Below are 10,006 nucleotides of genomic sequence, written 5' to 3'. Positions count from 1 at the left end.
ATAAATAACACCATCTAACCCAGAAAACCTTTATTGTGGATTATTATGAAGAGTTCGTGGTTTGCAGAGATGTAGCGATTTCAAATCGGGTCAATGTATTTGAAACACCCTGCTCTAAAATCCTGACCCGAACCTTAATAACAATACGATTGTATTAAAACATTATAGCAATGCATTGATTAAAATTACATATTTACAGTGGTGGTAAATATTCAACATGCAAAAATAATGTGCGGTGCTTCGAAAAGTATTGCATTTATATCTTCCGGCATAATTATGAAGACAACCTAGACTGGATCAGCCCATCATCTGTTGGGGGTAGATACAATAGGTAACACACTGTGGAGGAGAAGTCAACAGTGGTTGCCTTTATGTGTTTACTTGCCCCCGCCATAGTAACGTCGAATTTCCACCACGTGGCTCAGAGCTCTTAAACGGGAGATGAGCACCGCCTAAATGCTCACTTTGTAAAAAAAATATTTTTGAGATCAGAACGCATCAGTACAAATACAATATTACAGTAGAGTTCACATTACAGCAGTACACAGACAAGTCACAATCATTCATTGTTATTATTTTATCCAGGCGAGATTGCAGGATTTAATCCATGCAACCTATCTTGGCCACGGATCAGTAACGAAGGGATGGGGAACCTTACGACTTCGGCTGATTGTTGATCCTTCAACAACAGCCTTGTGCCATTGTAATGTGTTTTATTTAACGTAAAGGCATTTATAATGTTTTTTAACTTTATATCTTGAAAAGTAATGTCCGTTTGTGTTGACCCTGCAACCACAGCCTTCCGATTAATTATTAGACGGTTGGATATTTTATCATTCGTTATTTTACGATAATTAACTTTACTTCTGAACAATCACTTCGCTGTCTCCTGTAAATCGTTCATTGAATGTTTTTGATCTTTTTATTCTGAATCTGCTCGTATAAAATCGATGTTTTCATTTTATTAAAAAATTTGAGCGATGCATCAATGCGTTTGTTTTTGTCAATTTCCCCGTGTCTAATCGGCACCAGTAATTCTGTCAAATTCGCTTCAGAACGATGGACCCACAAATCAACTTTGGTTACAGCCTGCTTTGTCGAGTCTTAGAAGATGTGCAGTTTGTGGATTAACGCTCCACGATTAATTGGTGATGTACAGTGGGATGATGTATGAAGAAATATTTCATACTGTGGGAATTGCAGGTTAAACTTCAGAGACTGTACCCAGTCTTTGGGGGGTAGGGGAGGGAAAATGTCCTTCCTTGTTATAGTAATAGGTTTTACCCTTTTAATTGGCACAAAAACTGACACCTTTATTCAAGGCATCATGTTTGCAATAACCACAACACAAGCAGTCAAAATGCAAACAAAAGCGACAACTCTGATAATAATATGCACTGTCCTTGAATTTGATTGGGTAAAACCTATTACTATATCTTGTTACTGGCAAAGGAGGTCTCATAATGTAAATCTTTCCTTGTTGTTAAACTCCAACCCTCGCTGCGACCCTGTTGAAGCAACGCTGGATGGCGCCCTATTCCCATTGTAGATCCTGAACTCGCGCTGTGCAGAGTGGTCCTGATGTCTTGTGACTCCCAAAATTAATTGACCCCTAACATATTTGTCATTTGCATGTTAAATGTTGGGTTTTAAATAAAGCCTCCCATTATAATATTAAGCTTTAGAGAATTCAATTGAGAACGCGAGACATTTGGACCACCCTGTATCTGTAGCCTGGAATTCCACGTTGCTGATGGTGGCCAGTTTACATTGGTTGGCTTCTCACAAAGTGATGCTCAATATACACAATAAATATGAAAATAATGGAAGATGAAAACATCTCGCATTCTGAAGGATTTCAGCTCAAAGTTCAGCTTTAAATGTGACCTGTTTTGCTGCCAGAAAAAAATGGGAAAACCTATTCTCATATAAATCAGCTAATGAACTGTCATTCCACTGAATTTGTATCTGAGATATAGACAGGGTTTTCATAATAAATTGATGGTGGATAAAACCAGCAAGTGGCAAATTCCGCAACAGGTTACTTTATAAATTTCTATAAATCTCGGAATGAAATGTGTGTGTGTTGCGTTTTTTTCTGTTTAATTTTTGTTTTAAAAAAATTGTTACTTATTAACTTTGTACCCAGTGGTGTTGACAAGAATCAATGATCAAAGTTAATGACACACCCACAAATGAAAAAAACGGCTGATAAGTTAAAGAGCCAAGCTCCATACTCTTTGGTTCTATTGGGTAAAGTCACGTAGGTAAAAAAATAAAATAACAAGCCAAGCTCCATTGGAAGTCGACAGTGACCAGTCATTTTATTGTCGAGATACGTTACGCAAGTGCGCTACTTGGCGGGCTGCAGGCCAACAGTAGCCGTTCAAGATGAGATCAGATTGCTTCATTGATGTTTTGTTTCATCATTAGACCTCCTTTGCCAGTACCAAAATATAATAATAGGGTTTTTCCTCTTTTTTTTCTGGCAACAAAACTGAAACCTTTTTAGCAAGGATTCATGTCTGCATTAACCACAATACCTGCAGTTAAAATGCAAAAAAAACATACTATGATCATATATGATGCATTGTCATTGGTGTGGACCAATCAATGTCTATGGGAACCTTTAACATTGAAGTCTATGGGAGCCTTTAACATTGAAGTCTGTGGGAGCCTTTAACATTGAAGTCTGTGGGAGCCTTTAACATTGAAGTCTATGGAAGCCTGTAACATTGAAGTCTATGGGAACCTTTAACATTGAAGTCTATGGGAGCCTTTAATATTGAAGTCTGTGGGAGCCTGTAACATTGAAGTCTGTGGGAGCCTTTAACATTGAAGTCTATGGGAGCCTTTAACATTGAAGTCTGTGGGAGCCTTTAACATTGAAGTCTATGGGAGCCTTTAACATTGAAGTCTATGGGAGCCTTTAACATTTAAGTCTATGGGAGCCTTTAACACTGAAGTCTATGGGAGCCTTTAACATTGAAGTCTATGGGAGCCTTTAGCATTGAAGTCTATGGGAGCCTTTAACATTGAAGTCTATGGGAGCCTTTAACATTGAATTCTATGGGAGCCTTTAACATTGAAGTCTATTGGAGTCTTTAACATTGAAGTCTATGGGAGCCTTTAACATTAATGTCTATGGGAACCTTGAACATTGAAGTCTATGGGAGCCTTTAACATTGAAGTCTATGGGAGTCTTTAACATTAATGTCTATGGGAACCTTTAACATTGAAGTCTATGGGAGTCTTTAACATTGACGTCTATGGGAGTCTTTAACATTGAAGTCTATGGGAGTCTTTAACATTGAAGTCTATGGGAGCCTTTAACATTGAAGTCTATGGGAGCCTTTAATATTGAAGTCTATGGGAGCCTTTAACATTGAAGTCTGTGGGAGCCTTTAACATTGAAGTCTATGGGAGCCTTTAACATTGAAGTCTATGGGAGCCTTTAATATTGAAGTCTATGGGAGCCTTTAACATTGAAGTCTGTGGGAGCCTTTAACATTGAAGTCTATGGGAGCCTTTAACATTGAAGTCTATGGGAGCCTTTAACATTGAAGCCTATGGGAGCCTTTAACATTGAAGTCTATGGGAGCCTTTAACATTGAAGTCTATGGGAGCCTTTAACATTGAAGTCTATGGGAGCCTTTAACATTGAAGTCTATGGGAGCCTTTAACATTGAAGTCTATGGGAGCCTTTAACATTGAAGTCTATTGGAGTCTTTAACATTAATGTATATGGGAACCTTTAACATTGGAGTCTTTAACATTGAAGTCTATGGGAGTCTTTAACATTGAAGTCTATGGGAGTCTTTAACATTGAAGTCTATGGGAGTCTTTAACATTGAAGTCTATGGGAGTCTTTAACATTAATGTCTATGGGAGCCTTTAACATTGAAGTATATGGGAGCCTTTAACATTGAAGTCTATGGGAGTGTTCTATGTTGAACTTCTTTCGCTCCGTACGTGGCCAGCCATGCAAACCCGCTGGCGGCATTCACAAAACAGACTCAACTCCCGTACCTCTGATTAGCACGGTTGGCCACGTAGGGTGCGAAAGAAGTTCAGGGCACGTACACATACAGAGAGTCCCACGGACACCCAGATCCACGGAGGCACAGATTAGCACGGTTGGCCACGTAGGGTGCGAAAGAAGTTCAGGGCACGTACAGCCCTCGCGACAGGGAGCTTCGAGGCGCGATGACGGAATGCCGAATGAACGAGGAGCCTCTTCGTCGTCAGGGCTGTCGTTTGCGACATGGCCGGGTAGCTTCTGAAAAACAGCTGCACGGCTCGGTGGGCATCAGGCGGTGAAATAAACAAAAAAAGTCTCCAGCGAGCGGAGAGCGAGAGGAGAGGCGGAGAGGGACGGACGCTCAGGCGCGGCGTTCGGTCTCACCACAGGATGGTGGCGGGCGGCCACACCGAGCACTCCATGTACACCGCCTCTCCCTCTCTCGCCCTGTACATCCTGTCTGGCTCCGACAGCATCGATGGGGGGCTGTGTTGTATATATAGGTGTTATGAAAATTGATGAAAATAATGAAAATTAAATGAAATTTGAGATTTGCATAATTTATCCGAAATTATGTTAATCAGTGTAATTATGCACATAAATTATGCTGCTTTGAGAGATAATCGTTTTAATTTTTGCGAGTGGGCGTGGTTATGATAATGCAGGTCGTTATGGATTATAAGGTCGAGCCTCGGTGACGTGGATTGTGTTTTGAATTGGAATAACGCAATTAATCGTATGCAGTGACGCAGGCGTTGTGAGCGTGAATGAGAGAGAGTCGATTCGACTCTGCTCTTTAATTCCATATTATCGATAAGGATACGATTACTCTCGATTGAACATCATGAATTATGTGTGTTATGGATTATGTGTGGTGATAGTGTGCTTATGATAGGTCCCCAGGATTCAGATCTCATACGCAGAGCAATATTATGCAGAATTTCAGGAAGAATCACACAAACCTTCTGCTTTGATCAATTTCATTTTCTAGCTAACTTTAATTTTTGGATAATATGAAAACTCAATCTCGGGATGTTGGAATTTCAACACAGCGTTAACATGATACCATCACGATTGCGTTGTTTCACCTCGATAGTGGCACCTGTGGTTAATTCCCGACGCGTAACGCAATCGATCGGTTGTTGAGAGAGAGATTAAAAACAAGCGAACTATTCTATCAAAACCTTAAACTTATAATATGCAAACTCGTATTCTTGAATGATTACACAACACGGCACTTGGTCTTTGATTCGTATCCAATCCTTAACACATTCTGATATGCGAAATGATTATGCTTGAAATCGTCAGCACAGTACCACGGCGATGTTCGTTCATTGATTTATCAACGATTATGCAATTAAAGCGTTCGACTGAAATAATTCTGATTGCCTCATCAACGTAACTCAATGGGTGGCGATGTTTTTCGTTATCAGCTAATAGTTGACGCAGTTATCATGAGTCTTGTATGTTTAATGGGAGGGTTGTTGATTTCTTGCGTTGAGCAAACGCCTAGGTTGATTTCCTTGTCAAAAATTTTTTTGTTCGTTGTGTAGCGGTGGGGGAGTGAGAAGGGAGTGTGGGGGAGGGGCATACAAACGACTGCCAGTTTCTGTTCACCGCTGGCTGGATGAGTCAGCACGACGCTCGCCGTCGTCGCGCCGATGGGTGTTGAGTGCGGGGCCGCTTCCCTCTCAGCCCTGGTGACGCGAAGTTGCGTGCTGTAGCACGCTGGTGGCGCACTGTTGGCACGCGCTGGTGCTGATGCTGGTGCTGATGGCACGCTGGTGGCGCGCGCTCCCTCTCCTTGAAGATGCGCGAACGCGCCCGTGCTGGTTCGCTGATAGCAGTTTCTCTCCACTGCTGGCTGAGCTGCTGCACGCTCTTGCTTGGCGTTGCTGGCCGCGCTCTTTCTCCTTGAAGATGCGCGAACGCGCCCGTGCTGATTCGCTGACAGCAGTTTCCTCCACTGCTGGATGAGCTGCGCCGGTGCGTGCTCTTTCCGCTGCTGTAGTATCTGACGCTGCGCTCGCGGGCGACAGGTCAAGTTTTTCTTCTGCTGAGTGAGCCGAGTCGCACGCGCTCTCTTTGTTGAGGTTGTTGGCGGCTCTCTGACAGCAGGTTTCCTCCACTGCTGTATGACTCAAGTCGCACGCGCTTGGTCACTGGTTTGCTGAAGTTGTTGGCGGCTGCTCGTGCTTTTCCGCTGCTGGTTGAGCCACGTTGCACGTGCTTTCTTTGTGGAGATGCTCGAGCGCTCTCAGCGCTGATTCGCTGATACTTTGTTGGCGGCTGGCCAAGCTTTTTCTTCAGTTGAGTGAGTTGAGTCGCACGTGCTCTCTCTGTTGAAGTGCGCGAACGCGCCCGTGCTGGTTCGCTGACAGCAGGTTTCCTCCACTGCTGTATGACTCACTTTTGTTGATACATCGCGACTCAGCGATCCTCGCTACTCAGCGAGGCTCGGAGCCAGCCGCTCCATGCGACTGCTCATCCTGTGGACGTCTTGACTCGCTGATCTGTCTTGACTCTTGACTTAACTTCACTGACTTTTGAAAATGCAGCTGACCTTATATTCAAAGACAATTCTCTCTTGCGCAGTGGAAAAGGGGGGGGGCGGGGTCTGTGTGTGTGAGTTCGTGTGTGTGTACAGATGGCTCCTGCGATAACGATCTGTTTGCCCTGGCGTGAAATTCCTCTCTCGCGCTCTTCGGGAGAGACAAAGGTGGTCGGGAGTACCTATCTCTTTATACTTTCGACTTTATATTTCTCAAATACCATTTGGTCCCATGTTCGCCAAGACTCGTGTTTGTAACTACGTCCTCCCGACACCCCTCTTGGGTTACCGAGGTTTGCATTGATATGATGGAGTTATTAGAAAGAAAAATAATTTTCATCCTGAGTTTAAGAGGTCCGTTTCCAGATTGTTGGAATCCATATCCCTTGGTTCTGTAAGGTTCTATAATGGAATATCGTTTAAGGTTAACACGTTGTTATTATTAATATTATATTGCAAATTTCTTTAAAACTTTGTTTGCCTGGTTGCCATGTGTGGGGTGGGGTGTGTCTCCTCATCAAACCCGGCTGGCTTTTCCAGATGGCCCCTTGTGACAAGGTGTAATTCCTGCTTCTCCGCGCTGTGAGAGAGACAAAGGTGGTCGGGGTTGCTTGGGATATTGTTTAAACTCTTTCGTAAGTTTGCCCGTTCGCCTCATTCCTTCTCGATAACCTTTGATGTGACTCGGTATTTTGTCTCCAAGCTTTGTTTTAACAGTAAAAGTATTAAAGGTGAAAATCATTTGATAGCGAATTAATTATTGGATAATAATTCACTAATGTATCTGGTGGCCTGGTCTTGATTGGAGTGAGCGCGAGGACCGCTAACTTTAGCTTATTCTTGATATTGCATTTTAAATTTGAACCGTTGTTTTAATGACAAAGGGAAAAAATATATATGGTTTAACCCGTGGGTGTCCTCGTTTCTGGCTTGCGGAGGGCTTCCCTCTGCGTGACCTCCCTTAGGGCACATCAAACTCTTGTTCATCTGGAGATCTTCGCAGATAGCTGCTAACATCCTCGCCTCGAGAGTTTTATTATTTCTTTATTTTTTAATGGTCTGTTTATGATCGACATCTGGTTTTTCGTGTGCCTGGCTTACGGGTTTTATTGATTATTATTTTTGTTTGTTAAAAAATATATATAACGCAAATATTATTGTTAATATCAATTTTGGAAAAGGCTCATATACTACAATAGAGCCCAATGCATATCCGACCTGGAACACATAGCCAGTGAACTCAAGCACGTACACCAAGCTCTTAAGGCTAATGGTTACTCCGACTACACAATCCGCAAAGCTATCACTCAAACCATGAAGAAGGACCCTCTTGAGGAGCTTTTCAAAACCATCACTTTACCCTACATTGCGGGGATCACAAAAAAATATCTCCAAAATCTTGAATAAACACAAGATCCAGGTCCGTTTCAACACATTACATAAAATCCGTGATCTGGTTCCGTCTGTAAAAGATGTGATTCCGGACATACAATACCCTGGTGTCTACAAACTAAGTTGCCTCTGTGGTAGTAGTTACATTGGAGAAACCAAACGCCATGTCTCGGACCTCATTCGTGAACAGAATGCAGACCTGAAACACGGTAGGACCAACACCTCGACCGTGGCAGATCACTGTTATAATTCAGTAGGCTCACATGGCATTGACTTCTCCAAGACGGAGGTTCTTTGCAATCCATCTGGCTACCATGAGAGATTCGTTCATGAGGCTATCCACATATACAAACACAGAGACAATTTCAACCGAGAGGAAAGAATTCTGGCTTAGCAATCATTGGAAGGATTTGATAAACCATTTCGGGTCTTAATTGATTGTTCACGCTTACGGTGGATTTCAGACAGCATACATTAATTTTTCGTCTCCCCCCTCCTCTTTTCCAAACATAGATGGAGTCGTCCTTCTAAATAAACTGCCAAATCGCTATCCGTGGTGCTGACGTTTAAAAATAAATAAATACAAACCGCCACTTCTTTAAAATGTTTCTTGCTGTTGGTTTTCACACCTGATGATGACTGCTTGTGTTACAGTCGAAACGTCGTGAGAATTTTATTATTTTATATATTTTTTATTGTTTCCCTTCAACGTGACTTTACCGAAAGAACCAAGAATATAATTCATTGTTTGTTATGTTCGTGTTACATTTTAAACAGAAAATGTTTACGTTTGCGGGACCTCTTTGGCCCAGAATTAAAATGGTGACAGAGAAAGGGACGTGGCGTGAACACCTACACACAGTCATTGTACACACACACACAGAGTGTACACACACAGAGAAAGGGACGTGGCGTGAACACCTACACACACTCAGTGTACACACACACAGAGTGTACACACACAGAGAAAGGGACGTGGCGTGAACACCTTCTGCCTATAAACAAACAGCAGCAGCAGCAGTGGCTGTGAAGGTGTTGATCTGACTGGTGTCAGAACATCACAACAACAACCACCACCACCAGGGTGATGGGGGGTGGTGGTGAAGGGTGGTGGTTAAGGGTGATGGGGGTTGTGGTGGGGGTTGTGGTGGGGGTGGTGGTGGGGGTTGTGGTGGAGGGTGGTGGGGTGGTGGTGGGGGGTGGTGAAGGGTGGTGGGGGGGGGGAGGACTCCCCGGGACTGCCAAGTGTACACACACACACAGTGTATACACACACAATGTACACACACAGTATACACACACACAGTGTACACACACACAGTGTACATACAGACACTATACACACACACAGTGTACACACAGACACTGTACACACACGGTGGACACACACACAGTGTACACGCACACAGTGTATACACAGTGTACACACACACAATATACACACACACAGTGTACACACAGTGTACACACACACACAGTGTATACACACAGTGTATACACACACACAGTGTACACACACACAGTATATACACACAGTGTACACACACACAGTGTATACACACACAGTGTACACACACAGTGTACACACACATAGTGTATACACACATAGTGTATACACAATAATGTCCACGTTGTTGTTGTAGCTGAGCCCACGCACCCAAGGGAGGGAGCAATGGAAAATGAATCTAAATCAACTTAAACTCCAATCCCGCTCTGTGACGTCACCACTCAGCATTACTTCATCGGCGTGAACCGCCAGGGGGAGGTGTACCTCGATAGTGACGTCATGTCACCAAGGTATTCACCCCTCCCCCGTCCACCGCGCTCCTGAGCATGACGTCATCTCCGCGTGGGTTACTGCCGATATCGTTCCAGTGCCAATCCTTATTTGGGCAAAGCTACGCCCAGTAACTGGCGGCTCATTAACATAATGTGTTCGTTAAAGCCGTCGCGAGTTTATTGCGACGGGTTCAGCACTCACGACGTAACGGACGGCCACATTAGCATAATTTATTCATTCTTTAATTTATTTATTTACGGAG

Source organism: Petromyzon marinus, unplaced genomic scaffold (assembly GCF_048934315.1).
Source record: "Petromyzon marinus isolate PM22_M1 ecotype Great Lakes invasive population unplaced genomic scaffold, UKy_Petmar_22M1.pri1.0 PM_G_Scaffold_2, whole genome shotgun sequence".
Classification (NCBI taxonomy): domain Eukaryota; kingdom Metazoa; phylum Chordata; class Hyperoartia; order Petromyzontiformes; family Petromyzontidae; genus Petromyzon; species Petromyzon marinus.
The sequence above is the reverse complement of the archived record's forward strand: the minus strand, read 5'-3'. Positions refer to the sequence as shown.